The 24,127-nt window shown below is 36.9% G+C and overlaps 1 pseudogene; it reads right to left on the bottom strand.

Moving 5' to 3' along the window:
• Positions 1 to 6,661: 6,661 nt before the first annotated feature.
• Positions 6,662 to 7,350, bottom strand: LOC143272593 (TGF-beta receptor type-1 pseudogene; annotated as a pseudogene).
• Between the last annotated feature and the right edge of the window lie 16,777 nt (positions 7,351 to 24,127).

Genomic DNA, 24,127 nt, shown 5'->3' with positions numbered 1-24,127 from the left:
TGCAGATGATATAATATGCATAAATGATTCTAAAAATTCCACCAAGGAACTCCTGAAGCTGATAAACACCTTCAATAATGTGGCAGTATACAAGATTAACTAAAAGAAATCAGTAGCCCTCCTATATACAAATCATAAATTTCTGAAAAAGAAATCAAAGAAACATTACCCTTTACCATAGCAACAAAGAACATAAAATATCTTGGGATAACTCTAACTAAACAAGTGAAAGACCTGTATGACAAGAACTTCAGATCTTTGAAGAAAGAAATTGAATAAGATATCAGAAAATGGAAAGCTCTTTCATGCTCTTGAATAGGTAGGATCAACATAGTAAAAATAACAATCTTACCCAAAACAATCTACAAATTCAATGAAGTCTCCATAAAAATCTCAGCCAAACTCTTCACAGACTTCTCAAGGATAATACCTGACTTCATATGAAAAAACTAAAAACCTAGAATAGCCAAAACAATCCTGAACAGTAAAGGAACTTCTGGAGTTATCTATCACCAAGCTCTAATATAGACCTATAATAATAAAAACAGCTTGCCATTGGCATAGAAATGGACAGAAGGATCAATGGAATCAAATCGAAGACACTGATATAAATCCACACACCTATGAACACCTGATTTTAGACAAAGAAGCCAAAATTATGCAATGGAGGAAAGAACACTTCTTCAACAAATGGTGCTGGCATAATTGGAGGTTGGCTTGTAGAAGAATGCAAATAGATTCATACCTATCCCTGCACAAAACTCAAGTCCAAGTGGACCAAAAATCTCAACATAAATCCAGTTACACTGAACCTGATGAAAGAGAAAGTGGGAAGTAGCCTTGAACAAACTTGCATAGGAGACTACTTCCTGAATAAGACATCAGTAGCACAGACACTATGACTGACAATAAATGGTAGCTCCTGAATCTGAAAAGCTTTTGTAAGGCTAAAGACACTGTCAATAAGACAAAATGGCAGCCTATGGAATAGGAAAAGATCTTCAACAACTGACATTTGGCAGAAGAGTGATCTCAAAAATATATAAAGAAGTCAAAAAACAAGACATCAAAATACCAAATAATCCAATTAGCAAATGGGGTACAGATCTAAACAGAGAATTCTCAACAGAAGAATCTCAAATGGCTGAAAGACATTAAAGGAATTGCTCAACATCCTTAGCCATCAGGGAAATGCAAACCAAAATGACTATGAGATACCATATTATACCTGTCAGAATGGATAAAACTGAAAACACTGATAACAGCTTATGTTGGAAAGAATGTAGAGTAAGGGAACACTCACTGCTGGTGGGAGTGAAATCTGGTACAGCCACTTTGGAAACCAATATGGCAGTTTATCATAAATCAATCTACCTCAAGACCCAACTATGCCATTATTGTGCATATACCCAAACGATGCTCAATCATACTACAAGGATATTTGTTCAACATGTTCATAGCAGGATTATTCATAATAGCCAGAACCTGGAAACAACCTAGATGCTCCTCAACTGAAGAATGGATAAAGAAAATGTGGTATATTTACACAATGGAGTATTATGCAGCTGTAAAAAAAAATGTCGACATGAAATTTGTAGGCAAATAGATAAAACTAGAAAAAAAAATCTGTAACCCAGACCCAGAAAAAAAAAATGATATGTACTAACTCATAAGTGGATATTAGATGTAAAGCAAAAATTAACCAGGCTACAATCTACAACTCCAGAGAAACTAGATAACAAGGATGAAACTAGTGGGGGCAGGCATGAATTGCTTTTGGATAGAATAGATAAGATACTTTGGGTAAACCGCAGGAGGAAAAAGGGAGAAAATGGGGGATGAGAACATGAGGGAATAGGATGATTGAGGAAGGACAGAGAGTGAGAGCAATGAAAGAGATATCTTGATAGAGGGACCCATTATGGAGTTAGGGGGAAAACGGGTGCTAGGGAAACCCCAAGTAATCCACAAGGATGACCCCAGCTAAGACTCCTAACAATAATGGAGAGGGTGCCTGAACTGGCCTTCTCCTGTAATCAGATTGGTGACTACCCTAATTATAATCATAGAACCTTCATCTAGTGACTGATGGAAGCAGATGCAGAGATCCACAGCTAGACATTGGGCTGAGAACATGGAGTCCAGTCAAAGAAAGGGAGGAGGTCTTGTATGACCAGAGGGTTGGTCAAGATCATAATGGGGAAACCCAGAAACAGTGGACCTGAACTAGGAGGAGCTCATGGACACTTGACTGATGACTAGGGAACCTGAAGGAGACCACACTAGACCCTCTGAATGTGAGTGACAGTTATGTGGCTTGGTCTGTTTGTAGAGCCTCTGGCAATGGGACCAGGATTTATTCCTGGTACATGAATTGACTTTTTGGAGCTTATTCCTTATGGTGGGATACCTTGCTTAGCCTTGATGCAGGGGGAAATGGCTTGGTCCTGCCTCAACTTGAAATATCAGACTTTGTTAACTATCCACAGGAAGCCTTAGCCTGTCTGAGGAGCGGATGGGAGGTGTGGTGATGGGGAGGTGGCGGGGAGTGGGAGGAGGGGAGTGAGAGGGATCTATGGTTGGTATGTAACATGAAAAAAATTTTAAATAAAGAAAAGAAAGACTATGAATTTTGAACATGTAAAATCTACAACATAATCTAATTTAGATGAAATAGGTGAAATCCTGGCTTCATATATGCTAAGGCAAGTACGTTCCTATTAACCAGGTCTGAACATAAGTAAGGTTTTCTTTCAATCATTGTGCCCCCCCACATTTTCTTTTGTTGCTGAATGTGGTAGGAAGTACCCATTTGTTCAGGTCACATTTTGTGTCTCGAGTTATCATCATTAACTCATTGTATGATTCTCAAGGAATAGTTAATAGTAAATTACTACCATTATCATTCTAAACTGAAATCTTTAATATCTCATTGAAATCATTTATTGGAGAATCAAGAGGCAGATACTAACACAATATGAAGGGCAGAACAATTTAAAGGACCAGCTGGTAAGGAGCTCACCCCTAGCTTTACTGCCATGTGAAAAGAAAGAAAGCGACATATTTGTGTCTGTAACTTATTTGTTGAGAAAACACATACATTCTAATATGGCTCTAAAATAAGTTAATGAACCATATATTGCCATCATTGATGTTGTTCAAAATAAGATATAAGATCTGATTCTATAGGTAACTGAATTAATATAGATCAAAGTTATATATGGTGTGCAAAGCAAGGATAGTACTTGGAAACAGGCACTAAAAATAAGTGACTGAAAATAGAAAGGCTGAGATGGTTAATGTATTCCAAATCTAAACTCTAACAAGAGTGTCTGTGCCAACACATAAGGCCTGCTAATGAAGCTGGTCCACAGTGCATAGCAATCTGATTCTGATTTGCTTGAGTGGTACTTTTAACAAGACACAGATTTTCTTATGTTCCATCCCTACAAGCCCTCTAGAAAGAACTGTGATGATGGTCAGCATTTTGGATGCCACAGAGCTTGGTTACTAAGCCTGGCATTAGTTGAGAACAGTTATTCACTGAATTATAAAACTAAAAACATGAGTCTTTACAGAAGGAAATGCAGGTCAGAGTTCACTGCCTTCAGGCCTATGGATTCAGAGTGCTATCTCAAGAGGAACCTGCTTCCCAGGGATGGCCTTTGATGAGTGCAGCTGAGGAGTCTGAAATGCCACCACATATTGTTGCCAGACTTATGTAAATAGAGTATATGAGTAGATTTATCATGTGTGTTCATCTCACAATTACCTAGCGATGTGCCTTTAGATGAGATAATAACTTTTAACAGAAGATTAAATGACAGCATCAATGTTCTTGAAAAGCTCATGTTGTTTATAGGCTAATGTTGAAAGTGGGTGATGTGGATATAGGTAGAAGATTCTTCATTTTAGTTGGAATTCTGGTCCTTGAGGACAACAAACTTGAGGACACAGTGTGAAGTCTATATTGGCAAATGTTCTCCCTGCAGGGAGCAGAGGCAAGGTGGGAAGAGAAAAACTTAACTCATCAGTAACTTAAAGAGAGACTTGATGGAAAATTAAAGGGGCAGATACTTAGACAAGTCTCTCAACGTACTGGAAGATCTGAAAGTCTGGTGATTACAATTTGAATAATAACAATAGGAGGCTGAAGTCCCAGTTTTCAAGTCATTTTTATAGAGTCAGAACACTATATAGTGAAGAATGATTTCCCTTTTAGAATGACCAAGAGGACTGGATTCACACACCAGTGTATGATACACCAAGAGTAGTTAAGTGTCTGCTTTTGAAGCATAATGACTGAATGGATCCATTAACACTGCTTCTGTGTAACAATCAAAATGGCAATCTGGAAGAGAAGTTCCATAAATGCTCCTGAGCTGTCGTGTTCTTAGAGAGTTCATTGAGCCTCCAAACCTACTCCCAATCATTAACTAATTTCTTGTGTTATATCCTCAGCAACTAGAAAATCCCCACCTTAGTCTCCTCTATGAAGTAAGTATGACTATAATAGGACTCATCAATTTAAGGATTAGAGGATACATTTAACTACTGATACTAGAGAAGCAATATAATCTCTCTCCCCAATTAACTATCTTATTTCAATACGGAAGAGAAGTTAGGACATCGAAATTATAGTATGTTTAATAAAGTATTATCAGATATGTACCAATTATTTAGGACATACTTTCAGTGGTAGATTAAACTAGCATAGTATCCTTCATTATCTGCATATTAACCAAAATGTTTTCATTTTTCTGAATCTAATAATCTTAGGACCTAAATCCTGTTACTATCAATGGAATCATGACAAGTTGCAATATGATGATATGTTAAGATCACCTGGCAAAAAATGTCATATGCAATTTTGGAGACACAGTGACATGATTTTATGCTAGAGAGTCACTTAGCCTTACTCAAATGAAGATGTCTAGCAGTTTTGTAAAGGGGTCTGCTTCCAATGATCTAAGTCATATCAGAATACCTGGTGCAAAAGAAAAGCATCATGGTGGACTGTGGATTCCTGGCTAGGATAAGAGGACAATGCTAAGTAGATTCAAAGAGGACAATTGGTTGTTTTGAAAGCTACCATTTTTTTTGTAGAAGGCAGATTATGAGAAAATTATGTAGCTAACCAAATATATAGGCTTTTAAATTATTAACTACTTAGATTTTCATAAACTTTTTTTTCTACAATATGTGCTTTTGATATCTTTGTAAAAAAAATAGCATGGTTATAACAGAGTTTACTTTTTGGTCCTCTATTATTATTACTATTATTGATTTTTTCTTTTCTTATTTTTATATTTATTTTTCCTTTTTTATTTAACAGTTTTTTCCTTTATTTTACCCACCACAGTTTCCTTTCCCTCTCCCTAACTCACAGCTACTGCCTTCCCCATTTACCCATTCCTCCTCCTTCTCCATTCTGAAAGGGGCAGGCCTCCCATGGACATGGAACATCAAGTTGAGGTAGGACCAAGCTCCCTCCTCTGTATATAGACTGGGCAGTTGAGGCAAGAGCATTTTCTTGCCCAGTGACTAACTTTTGCCACAATGAAAGTAAACTCCATATGGAGTTTCTTTGATGCCTATTACCTTCTCTGAAGTAGACTAGTGCTGCCAGGAGCAGAAATGTCTTATTGTCATTAAAAAAAATAAAATCTGTTATTAAAATATCTTAAATGCCATTTCTGTAGATCTCTGAAGTGTTTGAAGATGACCTGTATATCTAAGCGATATCGCTCTTTGATCTTAACAACATACCTAACATAACTACAAGTTTAAGTGCAATGACTAACTACTAATTTTCATTTCTTTATATTCTAATTAGTTGGTAATAATAACTTTCAAGGATTAGCAATTTGCATTACATTGTTAAATGAGCTATATAGGTACAATACCTTGAACAAGATTAAAAATATATGTACAGTATTTTCTAACAAAATCACTCCCAATTTTGTATCAATATACATAATTTGTATACAATATACAAAAATCCATTCCAATGTAAAATATTTAGAACTAGTAGTTGCTTTCTAAAAGTATATTCAATAATCTACCTTTTTATCTTATCATATCTATATTGTCTTTTTTTCTTTTCAGAGTAGATTCAATAATCTACCTTTTATCTTATATCTATATCCTCTTTTTCTCTTTTTTTCCAAACAAGAAACCTAAATCTGATCTCCTTTGTTTAGTCTTTTTCCTGACCATTAACAATAACCACTTGTAACCAACCATCTAAATAATGACAATTATCCATAACCCATTGAATGACCAAAAAAAAAAAAAAAAAAAAAAAAAAAAAAAAAAAAAATCCCACCTCTTGGGAATGTGGGCATAGTGTTCTTAAAATTACTTCCTGCTGTTTTGTGGCATAGGGATCTTTAGGGAAGCCTGAAAAGAAAAGTTGGGGGTTAATTGTCAAGTCCTAAAAGAGGTAACTGTATCATTTGTTGTTCAGTCTCTGCACAATGGGAAAGTGCAGGACTTGTTTCAAGCCCTTGCTTGATTAGTCTGTGAGGCTGGATCATCTCAGTTAGCCATCTCAAAATTGTCCTGAGCATTTTGTAGTTCAAAGCCAATCTTTGGGTGGTGTTTGTCAGCTTAGTGGTATTATCCTGATGGAATGCTCATTGTAGGGCACCATCATCTTTTAGGAGACTTCAAAGTTGCTGTTAGGCTCAGTCATGGTTCCCTTCAGAAAACTTTTATTGCCTCCTCTGTGGTTTGGAGCAATATCAATTGTATCTGTGGCAGAATCATGTCTCACAGCCAGTCCCAATTTTACAAATACAAAAGGTTCCATCCTTCTTCACCAAGATATTCTTTGACTTCAAATGTCTGTGAGCGATATCTGGCTTCCCTTTGGTACCAACAATCTCCATGTGAAGATAGGCAAGACTGTTCAACATGGACAGATCAAATTTGATCATCCCTTCCACTGTAACAGTGTACCCATTCAAGTAATCAAAAAGGGATCCATGCTCATGGTAATCCAACACCAGCCACAGCTGAGTCCATGGGCCATTGTCTTTGTTTTCTGTTGTTATAAATCCTAGGATGTTCTTATGGCATAACATCACAGTCTGATAAGTCTCTGCCTCTCGGAACCACAAACGTCCTTCCCTAGAAGAGAATATCTTCACAGCAATTTCTCCCAGACACTTGACCCACCAAACTTCTCCAAACTTTGCCAATGCTTTCTTGTAACATGATGGTTCTGGGAATAGTTTTCTGAACAAGCAGTGGTAAACACTTCATCCCTTGTAGAAGCATTGCTACCACCACTAACACGATGAGAAGCAGCCTGCAATGTGGAACAGCAGTAGCTTCCTCCATCATCCTGCCACCACTGTTTGCTTTTCCTCAGCAAGCCTCCCAGGCTAACCTCAAACTCCAGATCCTCTGCCTCTGTCTCCTTCAGCAAATCCTACAGGTGTGTGCCACTACAACTGGCTGCATGCAGCTTAGGCCTGTCCGGAGTCTGCAAAGCCAGGCAAGGAACTTTTTTGTAAATGCATGCCTCATGTTGGGTGCTAGAAGTAACATGAATTGCTGAACGGTCTTATTAATAAAAAAAAATTGGGGTGATTGCTGAAAGATCAGAGAAACTGAACAAGGCAGCCATGTTCTTACTTCTATGAAATCCTCAGCCTCAAGAGCAAGGCTTCCTGTTTACTCATGCCTTATATACCTTTCTGTACCATGCCATCTTCCTTCCTTCCTACTGCTGGGATTAAAGGCATGTGCCACCAGGCCTGGCTCTGTTCCCAGTGTGGCCTTGAACTCACAGAGATCTGAATGTAACTCTGCCTCCTGAATGCTAGGATTAAAGGCATGTGCTATCACTGCTTGACCTCTATGGTTAATGTAGTGGCTGACTTTGTCCTCTCATCCCCAGGCAAGTTTTATTGGGGTACACAATATATCACCACATTTTAGAGTCTATAAGGCATCTGTCCAGGGCCTTCTCACTTTTAGAGTCTCCATTGAGAAGTTGGATGTAATTCTGATAGGGCTGCCTCTAAATGTTACTTGACCTTTTTCCTTAACAGCTCTTAATAGTCTTAATAGTTTTGATTATTATGTGGTGAGGTGACTTTTTTTTTTCTGGTCCAGTCTATTTGGTATTCTGTAAGCTCCTTGTACATTCATAGGCATGTCCTTCTTTAGGTTGGGAAAGTTTTCTTCTATGATTTTGTTGAATATATTTTCTGTGCCTTTGGGCTGGAATTCTTGTCTTTCTATCCCTATTTTTCTTAGGTTTGTTCTTTTCCTGATGTCTCAGATTTCCTGAATGTTTTGTGTTAAGAATAGTTTGGATTTAACATTTTCTTTGACGGAAGATTCTATTTCCTCTATTGTATCTTCAATGCCCGAGATTCTCTCTTCCATCTCTTACAATCTGCAGGAGATGCTTGTATCTATAGTTCCTGTTTATTTACCCAGATTTTCCATTTCTCTCAGTTTGTGTTTTCCTTATTACATCTATTACAATTTTCAAGTCTTAAGCTGTTTCCTTCACCTGTTTGATTGTTTTTCCTTGGCTTCCTTTAAGGGATTTATTGATGTCTTCCAATTTTGTGTCTGTCTTTTTCTCCATTGCTTAAATTTTTCATTTTATCTTTAAGGTCCTCTATCATCTTCATAAAGTTATTTTTAAAGTCATTGTCTTTTGTTTCATCTGCATTGAGTTGTTCAAGTCTTGCTGTTTTAGGACCACTGAGTTCTGGTGGAGCCATATTGCCCTTTAATTTGTTGAATATATTCTTACCCTGGCATTTATCCATTTCTTCTTCTGACTGCTGTAGGTGGTCCTTGTGCCTAAAGAGACTGTTGTACTTTTAATTGATATGGGTGGTACTTGTGCCTAAAGAGTCTGCTGATGTTGACAGAGAGGGCTGCATGCAGGGAGGATGCTGGGGTAGGTGTGCTTGGACAGCAGAGTGTTTCTTCTGGGAACAGAGTCCAATGGGTTACAGTGGTGATGGTGCATCCTGTCCAAAGGTCTCTCACCTGCTGCTATTGATTTTTTTCAAAGGCTCTGTAATGTAATTTAAGATCAGGTATCTTGATACTCTCTGATTTGTGCTTTCTACTATGGATTGCTTTGGATACTTGGGACAGTTTGTGATTTCATATTAAGACTGCTTTTTTCCCCATTTTTTGATGATACTGGTATTTTGATAGGAATCATATTAAGTCTGTAGATTGCTTTTGATATTTCAGCCATTTTCACAATAATAATTTTTGTAAGTTCATTAACATGGGAGTTCTTCTCATATCATAATCTCCAATTATTTTTCACTCTTGTGTCTTAATGTTTTAGTCACTTGGTTAGACTTCTTCCTATGTATTTAATGCTCTTTTGTAAGATTTTTATGATTAGGATTTTTTCCTGATTTGTTTCTCTACAAGATAGTTATTGGTATATAAAAGAATGACTGATCTTTATGTTGTTTTCTATCATGCTACACAAAAAGTATTTATCAGTTCTAAGAGTTTCTGGTGGGGAATTAGAAGTACAGATTCACATCATTTGAAAATAGTAATTCCTTTATTCTGTTTCTATCTGTGTCCCTTTTATTTCTTTATCTTGTTAGTGCTTTTGTTAATACTTCAATCAAAACAGTGAATAACATTGTAGTAGGCACCCTTGTTTCATGCCAGATTTCAGAAGTATCTCAATTTTTCCCATGTAATAAATGTCAGCTATAGGTATGTCAAACATATCTTTACTTTATTGAAGTAAGCTCCTTCTGTTTTTAAAGTTTTGGGGGGCTTTTATTGTGAAAAGATGTTGAAAATTGTCAAAGGCCCCTTCTGCATTAATTGGGGTTATCCTGTGACTTTTTTCCTTAAACCTTTTTATATGCTACACTTACCTTATCGATTTGTGTGTGTTAGATCACCTTGCATCCTTCTCTCTCAAATGAAATTAACTTGATCATGACCTCATTGGGTTATTGAATATAATTTGCAGGAATATTATTAAGATTTTTGAATCAAGGAAATTGGTTTATAGTTGAATTCTGATTGTTTTTATATCTGGCTTTGGTAACCATGTAATGCTAAATTTTTTAAATGAGTTTGGTTTTATTTTTTTTTTTTCCTTTTTAATTTATGGAACAATTTGAGAACCATTATTATAAGTTTATCAGAATTCAGCAATGACGCCTTCTTGTTCTGGATTTCACAGGTTTTGGTGTATACTCTACTGGTAGGATGAAATCTGTTCCCAGGTGGGGAAGGTGTGGCTCTCTCTTCTGTACTTCTAACCTTGAGCCTGCCTTCAACCATATGCATGCAGTCTTTTTTCCATCCATGTCCAAACTTGGGCTCTCTGCAGTGACTCCCTGGGTCTTCCTTCACTCAGAGACTGTAGCAGCTGTGGATCTGTAGTGTTTTCAAACTAATAATTCACAATGGCATAAATTTTAGTAATACACACTTTCAAAATAGTGCCCAAAATGAATGCAAAGCATTTATCTATCAAAATAGCATCTCTTGCTGCAGCCCGCTGCTCTTTGAAAGAATCACCCTCTCACCAAAGCCTATGACTGTATTTGAGGCTTGTGGTGGTTCTAGGCTTGTCCTAGAGTAGGACATTCAACATTTGTCTCTCATGCACATCTTGGAAGCAGATTCCTTCCTTTCCTTGTCCTGTCTGGGAACTGTGTATCCGTGTCTGTGTTCTGTTCCCTTCTCTTGAGTCGAGTGTTATTTTCTGTTCATTGCCATTATTCTTTCACTTTGATTTAGATTTGTGAAGCTTTTTGTCAAATTTTCTTTTGGGGATATAGTCTAATTCCTTTTATTTTGAATCTCTCCTACACAGTCTCACATTGAGTCAACCTGTCTTGCACTATCTTACCTAGAGTTTTAAGTATGAATGTCAAGCTGATTTGCCAGTAGGATGGCAAACTTATAAGAATCATTATTTCCAGAGTATTGAAATAGTGCCCCGAGCCCACAGCAAATCTGGACAAGAGCAAATAAAGGGAAAAAAACCTAAATTGTGGTATAAAGGGCAAATTTACTTCATTTTTAGAAGCAATTTCTGATTGTAACTTAGCAGTAAATAACAGTTATGTGCAAGGACCGAATTGACTTGTGACCCAAGGTTTCTACTGTGAATGGTAGTTGCATTTTATTGATATATAAAGTTATGTCTGTCTATCATAAGTTCATCATCAAGTAAAAATAGTAGCCTAAGTAACAACTCATCTCCATTTGCTTGAGAGTCTTACTTTGTGTTTATTATTCAAGCACTTTATCTACCTTACCATTATATCATTCATTCATTGTTTGTTGGTAATATATCTATCTGAAGGTACATATAAGCTACATTTCTGCATGCATGTGAGTTTATGTTGTGGGTATGTGTGGCATATGCATGTGTGTGTGTGTGTGTGTGTGTGTGTGTGAGAGAGAGAGAGAGAGAGAGAGAGAGAGAGAGAGAGAGAGAGAGAGAGAGAGAGAGAGAGAGGTATGTGCTCCTGGACACATGGGAAGGCAAAAGGAAAAAGTGGGATACCTCCTATATCACTCACTGCTTTATTTCCTTAAGTCAGGGTCTCTTGCTGAAACTTGAAATGGGTTGGCAGACTATTGACCTGTTATTACCTTCAATCTATACCTCTAGCTTTATGGCATCCTCTGACTAAGAAAAGGTTGCAGAAATTCCACATACTGTACTAGTAAAGAAAAACAGAATATATAACATTACAGACCAGTTGGAAAATTTCCTCTCTTTTAGTAAAATATTTAAACCAATAGGACCCTCTAAACCAAAAGAAAAGAGAGAAAGGAAGAAAAATAAAGGTAAGTGTTGTGTACTAATGATTCAAACCATTCCTACTTAATTTCTATTCATATATTTTCACTGATTATTGGGAGTTAGGATTGCTCCTTATGAATGGGAGTAAGGCTCATCACTTGCTGTGTGCTTTGATTTTTTGGAAAGTTTGGAGCATGAACAGGAAGGAAAGTGAAGGGAGAGTCTGAATATTTTGTTCCCAAGGCTTGCCTCCATCTATGAAAGGTTTCTCACATGTACAGCTCTAGTGGAAGTTCCTTCTCCTTGCCTCCTTGGAATAAAAGTTGATGTCTGTCTTTTGGTGAGACAACTCTGTTGTAAAATATTATTTTAAGGTGTTTCACTTTTGTTTATGTTACACTTGTTTAACTCTGTGAAGCTATGTTACTTTGCCTGTCTAAACACCTGAGGGTATAATGAAGAACTGAATGGCCAATAGCAAGGCAGGAGAAAAGATAATCAGGGCTAGCAGGCAGAGAGGATATATAGAAGGAGAAATCTGAGAGAGAAAGGAGAACAGGTAGGCAGAGAAGGAGGAGGACATCAGGGGCCAACTACCCAGCTACACAGCCAGCCACAGAGTAAGAGTAAAAACTAAGATTACAGAAGTAAGAACAAGAAAAAGACCCAAAAGCTAACGGTAGAAGGAATAATTTAAAGTTAAGAAAAGCTGGCTAACAACAAGCCAAACTAAGACTGGACATTTACAATTAAGAATAAGCCTCCATGTATGATTTATTTGGGAGCTGGGTGGTGGGCCCGCCAAAAGAGCAAAAGTAACCAACAACATTTTGGCAGTCTAATATGGGCCCAAATTTCCATGGGGCTTAAGAAAGATGAGAAAAAAAAGAGATATGGCTCCTTTAAGATAGTTTCTGCTCGCTGATGAGTCCCTGAGCAGCCAGGATATGAAGTAGAAACAACAACAAAACAAAAACAAAACAAACAAACAAACAAACAAAAAAACAACTAAGTAAAAATGCCTGTCCCAGTGCAAGCATTGGCATTTTAGAGCTCCAGGAAGGCTGAATGCAGTTCTTGGTCAAGAATCTCTAACAAGGCCACAAGCAATAGGCTTGACTTTCATGACCCAAGAAGTGGGTGAACCGAGCAGCCAAAGCCAAGGGCAGAGATTCACTGCCTAGCAGTTCAAAATTTGTCCATGCAGTCAAAATGACTAGAAAATATACAGTAAAAGAGGTCCAGACTGAAAAAACCTCTGAACAGGTTTCAGTCTGTTTTACAGTGTGCATGGGCTTAAGAAAGAAAGAAAAATTCTATAGTCACAGAACAAAAAGGAATAGTTTATAAAATAGTTTTTAAAGAGAGAGAGTAAAGAAAAATGCCACATAAGATGGGAAATACACAAGGAGTCTACATCCTGTTTAGTATTGTGTTAATTTTTAATTTTTTTTAATATAGATAAGAGACTTGCTAAGAGACACAGGATTGAAAGAGCGACTGGTGAAATAAACCAGTCTACATACTTTGGGAATGCCTTAATTTTAAAAAGGTTAAAAAAAAAAACCATGTGTTTTTCAAAGGGAAATAAAAAATGCTTTGAAGTTTTGTTCCCACAGGAGATGAGAGGCTATGGATTTTCATAGATGGTATCTATCAACAAAGATTATAGCTGGTCTTCCCAGGACTTGGCCATTACATCAAATTTTCCCTCAGGGACCTTAAAGATATTTTGCCCACAGACAACAGGAAGCAGTCTAGAGAAAACAACATTCACATTCCAAAGAGTTGGATGGGTGTGGATGGTCTTTGGTTATTTGGTGGGTTATGGATGTTTGTTATAATTTAGGGGATTGTGAAAATATAAGATAAAAAGACAACTACTAAACTCACATATTTTTGCATTGGTATGGATTTTGGAATATTGATACAAATTCAAAATTAATTTTGCTACACTGTGTATATGTTTCTACTTTTGTTTAAAGTATTGTACCTATGCTGTTCATTTCAAATGTAAGGTAAAATTCTAGTTTTTGAAAGTTATTATTATGAACTATTTAGGATAATCAAGAAGCATAGGTTGGTAGTCATCTATAACAATCCAATTTGTAAATATGTTAGGTATGTCTTCAAGATATGGAGATACATTTTAGATAGACAAATGGTTGTCAAACCCCAAAGATGTACAGAATGTGGGATTTAAAATGTTTTGTTAACCTAAGGTTTTTTATGACAAGGAGACACATCTGCTCCTGGCAGCACCAATTTACTTCAGAGATGATGAGCATCAAAGAAATTCCTTATGGAGTTTGCTTTCAATGTGGCAAGGCTAGCCATTTGGGCAAAACCTGCTCTTGCATGGACTGCTTGACAGGATATTGTATAAACTGGACATGCAGGACTCAGAGAAAAATGACTGCTGAGCTTTGACAAAACAAGGTGGGATGGTCCTTCAGGGTTCCTTCTTTACAGAAGAAACTGCTAGACATTCTGCAGGGCACAGAGGAAAGTGACTGACAAACTTTGCCAACATAGGCAGGACAATCTTTCAAACTGTCTTCTTCACTGAAAAGTCTGCCAGATACTATGGGCCTGTAGGCTGAAGATAGATGCTCCAATGTTGCAGAAGGAACCAGGCAGTTAGGCGTCTCTGTTACTGCTAGAGTTTTGGGAGTTGTTTTCAATGCACTTTTGGTTTACTCTAATAGTATCATCCTTCTGGGGCCTTTGATAGAGTTGAAGACTAGATAGTTACAGTTGCAATTTTCCTTAGTTACAATAGAAAGTAAATTATGGTCTCCTATTCCTTGTTCTCCCTCTCTTTTCTTGATCCAGCTAGGATCTCCCACTCTTTCCCTCGACTGTCGCCCTTCATTGTTCCCACTCATGACCAGGCTATTCATGTAGATCTTGTCCATTTCTCCGTGTCTTTTTTGGGGTCCCGTTTTCCAGGTAGCCTCACTGGTGATGTGAGTAGCAGTCTAGTCATCCTTGTTCCACATCTAGCATCTTCCTATGAGTGAGTACATACCATATTTGTCTTTCTGAGTCTGGGTTACCTCACTCAGGATGATTTTTTCTAGATCCATCCATTTGCCTGCAAACCGTGTGATGTCGTTGTTTTTCTCTGCTGAGTAGTATTCCATTGTGTATATGTGCCACAATTTATTTATCCATTCTTCAGTTGAAGGGCATCTAGGTTGTTTCCAGGTTTTGGCTATTACAAACAATGCTGATATGAACATAGCTGAGCAAGTGCTCTTGTGGTATGATTGAGCATTTCTTGGGTATATGCCCAGGAGTGGTATAGCTGGATCTTGGAGACCATGGTAAATGAAGACCACATGGGAAGGTGAGAAGGGGAGGAAGCAGAGAGCTAGGGAGGCCCACGGAGATCCACAAAGATACCCCCTCAAAAGACTGCTGGCAATGGTCGCGAGACGGCAGGAACTGACCTACTCTGGTGATGGAATGGCCAGACACCCAAATAGTGATGCCATAAACCCCATCCAAGGACTGAGGAATCTGAAGGCAGACATCCACGGCTGGGCCCCTGGTGGAGCACTGGGAGTCTAATTAGTGAGTATGAAGAGGATTTATATGAGCGAGAATTGTTGAAGCCAAGGTTGGATAAAGCACCGGGATAAATAACCAAATGAATGGAAGCACAGGATCTATGAACCAAAGGCTGAGGGGCCCCCAACTGGATCAGGCCACCTGAACGGGTGAGACAGTCAGTTGGCTTGATCTGTTTGGGAGGCAGCTGTGCATTGGTGCCAGGTCCTGGGCTCGTTGCATGAGTTGGCTGTTTGAATCCTGGGACTTATGCAGGGACACTTGGCTCGGTCTGGGAGGGGGGAATGGACCTGCCTGGACTGAGTCTACCAGGTCAACCCCGGTCCTCGGGGGAGACCTTGATCTGGAGGAGGTGGGAATGGGGGGTGGGCTGGGGGGAGGGGTGGACGAGAGGGGGAGAACAGGGGATTCTGTGGCTATTATGTTGAACTGAATGGTGTTGTAAAATAATAATAATAATAATAAAAAAAAAAAAAGAAAGTAAATTATGTATAAAACTTTGGAGTCTCTTCTTTTCTATCAGCCTTTCACTTTATTAATGATGTTTGTTCAAACTTAATTCTCAATTCAGGATAAGGTATTTCCTTATAAATATTCTTTTTCATTTTTTCTATTAAGGAATATTTTATTCATTTTACATACCAACCACAGATCCCCCTCTCTTCCCATCTCCCACCCCTCTAGACTTCCCCCTCCCCAAACCAACCCTCATTCCCTCCTCCAACAAGGTAAGGCCTCTCATATGTAAAGAGTCCTCCCTTGGACAGTAAATCATCCTTGGGAGATGAGGCATGTTTCCAAGATAAACCTGTGAATAAAAATGATAACTGCTGCTTGTTCTGTGTGACACTCCCAGGCAAATCTTTCAGAAATCCCAATAGCAGCAGAAATTTTCCATATGTAACTCTATGATCATATTAAATTCTTGGTCTCTTGTTAAAAAACAAAACAAAACAAAAAACTCTGGAGTCACTAAGATGGATCAATGGTGGAATGTTTTTTTTTCTAAATCTGCTAAATGCAAATGGACTGAATATTGTAAATTAATTAAAACTTGATAACTGTTTTTTGTATGTAGTTATACTATGTTAAAGTTAAAGCTTTTATTTTTATTTAGACAAAAGGGGGAATGTTGTAGAATATTATTTTGAGGTGTTTTACTTTTGTTTATGTTGCATTGTTTAACTCTTTGAAGTTGTGTTACTTTGCCTGTCTAAAACACCTGATGGTATAATGAAGAACTGAATGGCCAATAGCAAGGCAGGAGAAAGGATAATCAGGGCTAGAAGGCAGAGAGAATATATAGAAGGAGAAATCTGAGAGAGAAAGGAGAACAGGTAGGCAGAGAAGGAGGAGGACATCAGGGGCCAACTACCCAGCTACACAGCCAGCCATGGAGTATGAGTAAAAACTAAGATTACAGAAGTAAGAAAAAGAAAAAGGCCCAAAAGCTAACGGTAGAAGGAATAATTTAAAGTTAAGAAAAGCTGGCTAACAACAAGCCAAACTAAGACTGGGCATTTATAATTAAGAATAAGCCTCCATGTGTGATTTATTTGGGAGCTGGGTGGTGGGCCCCCCAAAAGAGCAAAAGCAACCAACAACATTTTGGTACCCAATGTAGGGCTATATTAAAAGAAAAACCAACAACACAACCCTGCATAGATATTGGCAGAATAACATTTTGTAAATGTCCCAAATTATCATGTGAGAGTACCTTTTCCCTGCTGGTGCCCTGAAAAGAAGCAAACTACAATGCCTTGTCCCTACAGATTTTGACCATAGAAAGAAAGCATGCTTGTTAAATAAGACAGAAAATAGATTTCCAAATTAACTCACCAAATGTGAGAAAGAAGAGAATATTAAAATGTGAAGATAACTTACTTAGCAACCAATTCAAAACAACCTGCCTATCCCCTCCCTTGCTTTCAGGAGGCTCAGTAGATGCCAAATAGAGCAGATTCCAGTTGTGACCAGCTGGGGAACAGCACACTAAAACCTTCACCTTACACATAGAAAACTGCAGGTGCTTTGAAAGAAAATCATGCACAGAGGTTTTCTGTGCCTCAGTATCCTTTCTCGAGGCAAGATATCAATGGGCAATTTTGCAACTCTATGTTTAATCTGTTTACAAAGTATAGATTTTTTTTCCTGTCTGAAACATTTTCTACAAGTTACTTTTATCCCTTTTCTCTTTTTTTTCTACACACAGTTTTAGAAGACTTAGAAATATGAAAAGGGAGCAGTTGAATGATTTTTTTAAATTATCTGATCATTTAAGCAATTTAATTTATGGATAGACATAAATTTCATTTAATGTTGTTGCCTTTTTCATATTTGATGACTTATTTTGATGAAATTTTAATATTGTACTCAATATTTCAACAGAGATATATATTTTATATATAATGTATACATGCTTTGCATTTATTTTTCTGTAGTACAATTTCCTTTAGTCTCAAGTACAGATTGCATCATCTTCACGGGTACATGGTTGGAACTGGAAAATATACTAAGTGAAGTAATCCTGTTTTAGAAAGCCAAGCCCCATATATTCTCTTTTACCTGTGGAACATAGATTAGAAACTTTAGACACAATAATATAACCTGGAATAATTATAGAAACCAAAATACAAGTAGAAAGAGGACATTGTGGGAGCATGGGAAGAAGAATTTCTAGATTTAGAGATAGCAAGACACAGGTGGTATGAAAGGGCAAATAGAAAAAATGAGTATGTCTTAACTAGAAACAGGGAAGTAGTGTAATACAGAAAGCTGGAGAAATATAAAAGATGCTGAGAAAAGCCATAGGAAAGCTATTATTTCATATGATTATTTAAGCACACACACACAAACTCACACACATATTCATACATGCACCACATATATTAAATTATCCCACATGCTGAGAAAATATGCCCCCCATGAGCACAGACAATTTTACAATGACCCCCAGCAGAAGATATCTTTCTTAAAGGTGTTGGTCAAGAGGTTCTAAGATAAGCCCAAAACAATATCAGAATAAGACCCAAGGTTTCTTACAGATATGGAATGATATATATAATTTCTATAATATAAAACAAATAAACATTAAACATCTAATAAATCCATATTATGTACACATATGTAATGTGAATTTATTAGAGTGACTTACAGGCTGGGGTCCAAGCATACCACAACAGATATCTCTGAGTGGAAAAGCCAAGGATCTTGTAGTTGCTCATTTTAAGGAATAGGATGTCTCAGAGTTCTCAATCTGGCACTGGAGACCCAAGGGAGATTTAGAGAGCTTCCAATCTTCAGTCTATGTTTAAACTCTGAAGAAGTAGTTCTGAAACTGGTGAAAGAGTGCCTTAAGAACAGAATAGATAAACTTTCCAAATAAAGTTGGAATAATCTGGCAAAAAGCAAAAGCTTTCTTCTTCTGTGCCCTTTTATGTAGGTGGACACCAGAATGTGTGGCCCAGATTTAGAGTGGTCTTTCTCCCCGTAAATGATTCAACTAAGAAAATCCTTCACACGCATACCCAGCCTCTTGAGTTTAATTTGATTCCAGATGTAGTAAAGTGACAACCAGGATTTGTCATCACAGATTATATGGTTGAAGACAACATTTTAGTTCTTAAGGTCTTATAGTGTAAGAAAGATGATTTGTAAGTTTCCAGGGGAGAAAAGTTATTGATAGTTCTACTTAGCTCTAAATCATGACAACCAGAGCAGTGATGGGACCAACAGGATAGGTGTGATAGATGCGTTTATTATTTGGAATCAGTCAACAGCTGTCAAATTGGCCTTAACGCCTATTCAGTTGGATGGGTTCATGCCTGGTACTGTAAAACTAGCCAAGAATTCATGGCTAGAGAGACCATGGTGCCTAGAAGAGAGCTTACTGTTAATAAAGTAATATAGGTTCTGTCTTCTGAATATTCATCCTTATACCAATAGATAGTGAAGCTCTCACCTTTTCTCAAAGAAGCTTCATTGTGTACCAGACAAGAGACCAGTGGAGATATCTCTAACTCATAAAAGTTCAGAGACTAAGTAACCATGGACACACACACACACACACACACACACACACACACACACACACACACATATTGGATAAAGTGAAATGAATGAAACAAGAGAGGAGAGAGAGAATTGAGTGGGACAAAATTTTTTCCTTAATTATTCTTTTATGAATTTTCAGAGCACAATGTATTAAATCCTTATGTAATGCTCTATGAACATTCATTCACTGGTGTTTCACTAAATAAAGCAGATACACAGTTATTTACCATTACACAAACCAAAACATAATGGAACTAAGAATTCACCTCAAGGACTACTTTTCAAAGCTTAGATGATAGTAGTTGCATGTCAATGTATAAAGTGAATGCCTTCTGAGCACCTGGCTTCTCTAGAAGTCAAAATCACAGCTGTGATTAAATTCTCAAGAACCTTTATTTGCAGTTGTTTAATTCCAAATCATGTCTGACTTTACAAGGTCCTACTGAAATCTTATATATTTCTTTCTCTACTATAGTCGACTTCTTAAGTATTAGTATTCCATTTTCCATAATGAACAATTTGATTGGCCAATAAATAAATACCTAAAGTGAGGTAAATTGTGAGTAAGAAAACATGCACAGATGAAAAATTAAATGCAGGAAGGGCATTAAAAATGGCATTCTGGATATCTGATTTTTGATAAAGAAACCAGAAATGCACACTAGACAAAATATAGCATCTTCAACAAATGGTGATTGGCAAATTTGATGTTTACATCTAGAAGAATCCAAAAGATCTACATTTATCCCCCTGCATAAAACTCAACTCCAAAGAAACCAAAAACCAGATACAATGAAGGTGATCTAAGTGAAATTGGAAAATAACGGGGAGACACAATCCTAGCTGTTCTTCTCTTGTCACCAAAAGAAGCCTCCAGTATTGGGATTGGGTTACATCTAATTGAGTTGTCAGCCAAAGCAGTCCCATGGGAATCCTCAAACAAGCCAGGCTGTTGCCAAGACAATAGGTTGTTCTTCACAGAAATGGAAGCAGACATCATTGTTAAAGACAACACGTACACAACTCACTAAACATGGAAAAGTAGAGCTAGTGCTTACATAGAGCCTTCACTTCTATATCCTAGTGTCTGGTGCAAGAAGGTACTTCACATACTACCAAAAGAGAAACATAAACACCAAGTCAGCCACAAAACTTTTGATCTAAAATGGTGCACTGCCTACAAGAAATGCTAGGGCATTGGTGGCACAAAACTTGTGGGAATAACCAAACTATAACTGATTTGACTTAGAGTCCACTGCTATGAAGTAACTATCTGCAAAGATTCTGAATATCCTTAATTCTCAGTTTTCCTAATTAATTTAAAATTGAGTGAAGCTGTGGAACCTGATTTGCTAAGTGTCTCTTTACTAAGTAGAAATGTTTTAGATGTAAAACATGTGGGTCATCAAGTTTTCTTCTGTCAGCATGAGATATATGTAGGCGTGTATTGAGGGAGAAACAGTGGCCTTCTGAGAGAATTCCACCCAGGTAACAGATACATAACTGAGATGTACTGGCAAACCTCAGGTTGTGAGAAAGACGATTTAATAGAGTGACACCAATGTCATCAAATGCTTCCTCATAATGCAGTAAAACTCTTATTTCCAAATTTCTCTCATCTTAAGTTTGTTTTCATTTATTTCTATCAATGTCAATATCCTGTCTCTTATGAGTCTTTAGTCCCACATAAGAAGTAACTCTCATATTAGGCTCCATGAAATGTAAAATTCAAGAGAGAAGAGAGTCTGTTCATCTTCATGGCTATATCTTCAGGCACTATAGCAAAGCTGGCACACTGCAGACATGCAATATTTATTATATAGATTCAGAAGGCAGAAATTATATTTTAGCAGCACTGGTCTGTATCTCCCAGGTGTACTACTATACCTCTTCCTATGCCAGGTAGTAGTAAGTGCTCAGTTAATAATTGATGGATAAATGGATGAGGAAACTTATTTTCCTGTGTATGCCATCTACTACCTTTGTCTTTCATACTTATTCATTTATTATTCATGTATTCATTCAACAAATATTAATTGAATAATTTCTGTTCCCAAGTTCTATTCTATTGAAATAAAGAGAGAGAGATGTTTACTCTCCACATGAGGGAAACCTAGTACTTATAAAGATAAGAATCCATTCATCTGTTCATGGGCATTGATGCTGATTTAATAATGTGACTATTGTGAATAGTGCCACAGTTAAAATGGGGATACTTGTAATGATACTGTCTATTGGAATTTTACTCAGTCATAAAGAATAATTGTCATTGCAAGAAAATAGGTGGGAACAATCATAGTGTTAAGGGAAATGTGCTGGAATCAGAAAGACAAATATAACAAGTTTTATTCTCATTGTAAATTCTAGAATTTTAAAATAACAAAAGCTTCAGAATGAGACAATTTTAGAAGAGGAAAAGGCCTACAAGCTAATAGGCAATATGGATGCAAAGAGTGTAAAGGGGATGAACATGGTGGAGTACATGATATATATAATTTTAAAATTGAAAAGATAATTTTAGTCAATAGTATGGGTATAATAATAAGAAAAAAAGTAAAATTTTCTAAAGTGACTTCCTGGGAGTTGTGGACAATAGGAAAGAGTCAATTTGAGCTCAAATCAATATAAATCATGAGGGTAATTTCTTCTTTCTTTCCATGCTTCCTCAACAGATGTCTCATTTGCATGGTTCCTACCATACACCTGCATGTCAGAACAATCAGTGAAAAATGTTTATGCTTTTTACAACAAAAACATTTATTATATGATGAGACATAGATTTATATGATTGCGCATATAAAGTATAGTTGTTGCTACGGTGACATCTTTAAAAATAGCAGCATCACAACCAAAGTACTAAAAATGAATTTTCTGTTTCATTGATATTGCTTCATTATCATAGATATTTGTATGTGTCTGCAGGTATAAGACTCTAGATATGTGTAATCATAACACAACTTTAGTATCATGTACCTGCCAGCAGTATCTAGATAAGTTTTATCACTACATAATGTATGTATTGGAAAGAGTATATTACTAATCCATACAACTTTTATATTTTGATTTTAGATAATTGTTTTCAAAAGAATATCATTGTTATTCTCAACAATTTACATGAAATAAAAAAAAGTACAAAAGTATACAAAGGTCACAATGCACAGTGTAGCGAGGCGGTGGTAGCACATGCCCTTAATTCCAGCACTTGGGAGGCAGAGCCAGGTGGATCTCTGAGTTTGAGGCCAGCTCGGTCTACAGAGCGAGACCCAGGAAAGGCACCAAAACTACACAGAGAAACCCTGTCTTGAAAAGCCAATATATATATATATACATATATATATATATATAATGTTTAAAAAATTGGTAAAAGAAGGAAAGATGGTATATGAATACCTTGTGTGGTTTAAATTGGTGGCTCGAATGATCATTGTAGAAAGGGAATTATAATTACAATTAATCACTTTATTTTATAATTTTTCATGTTTATTCTTGTTCATTATCTTTCTATTTCCATATGTAGTCCTTTCTTTTCTCCTCTTTCCTTTGATCTCCTGCTCCGTCACTCTCTTCTCTCCCCTCACTTCCTTCCTCTTTTCCTCCATCCTTCCCCCCTCTCCCTTCCTTCTTTCATCTTTCCTTCTGCCATAAAGATATTATTTCATTAAGAAGCACATGTAAAAGTTTTCCCTGTAACTGAGTTTCTTCTCTTTCTTGTCAAAATAAATTTATGATTGTGGTGTTTAGAAAATAAGATCATATGTAATTGATAATAAAAGTTTTCTAGTGTGAGAAAACTACAAGGCTGAATTATTATTCCTTAAAATAATTATGGCAGTTAAAGATTTCTTTGAATTACTATCCAGAATCCTCTGTGTACAATACTAAATTCATGCTCTTTTCTTGCATGTTGAATAACACAGATAACATACTTTCAAATGTTGTAAAATTTCATGTTTAATTCTGACTTGGTATTACATTAGACCTGGTAACTGATATCATGGAAATATGCACTAAAAAATGGCTCTGGGGTTCCACTCATGTTACAAGCCACTTGTTTTTCAGTTGCCTGGTTTTATCACTTTTTAATGATTTATCATGTGTTCTAAAAGACCGTGCAATTAATCTTGCATGGGTTCACCAAACTGGCCTGAAAATAATCAAACAAATCATTAAATTGAAAAGCAACCTTAAAGCCTTTAAAAATAAATCTATCAGATTGAATTAAAACACTAAACTGTGAATGGCAGTAGCTAGTTCTTCAAGTGTGCAAGGCATTTCCCACTGAACTCACTGTGGGCCTCCTGCCTCAGCATCCTGAGGCTAGGATTGCAGCCATGCATGACAAACTCTTCCAAACAGGAACAATTTTGTTGCCTTAATTTTGGCTTAGATGGAGGTATATTAATAGTTGCTTAGACTCACTGCCTTTTCCAAGTTTCAGTCCATTTTTGGCTTTTTAATCTTGGTCTTCTTTTGGGGCTTGGTTTTTAATTTGCATTAATATTTTGACTTCTATGATAGTTGTGTATGCTCTAATCCACTGTTTCATTTTTTTTCCAGAAGCTATTTAACAACTTTGAGGAAAAGGTTGTCTAATTGTTAATGTGTAGAAGAGAATTTGTCAGCTTCAACACTCATGGTATTTTAGGCCAGAGGATTCTTAATTGAGAGAGCTCATTTGAGTACTTCAATATTTAACAGCATATATGCCCC

Source organism: Peromyscus maniculatus, chromosome 4 (genome assembly GCF_049852395.1).
Source record: "Peromyscus maniculatus bairdii isolate BWxNUB_F1_BW_parent chromosome 4, HU_Pman_BW_mat_3.1, whole genome shotgun sequence".
Lineage (NCBI taxonomy): Eukaryota > Metazoa > Chordata > Mammalia > Rodentia > Cricetidae > Peromyscus > Peromyscus maniculatus.
This window is presented reverse-complemented; position numbering and strand designations above follow the sequence as displayed.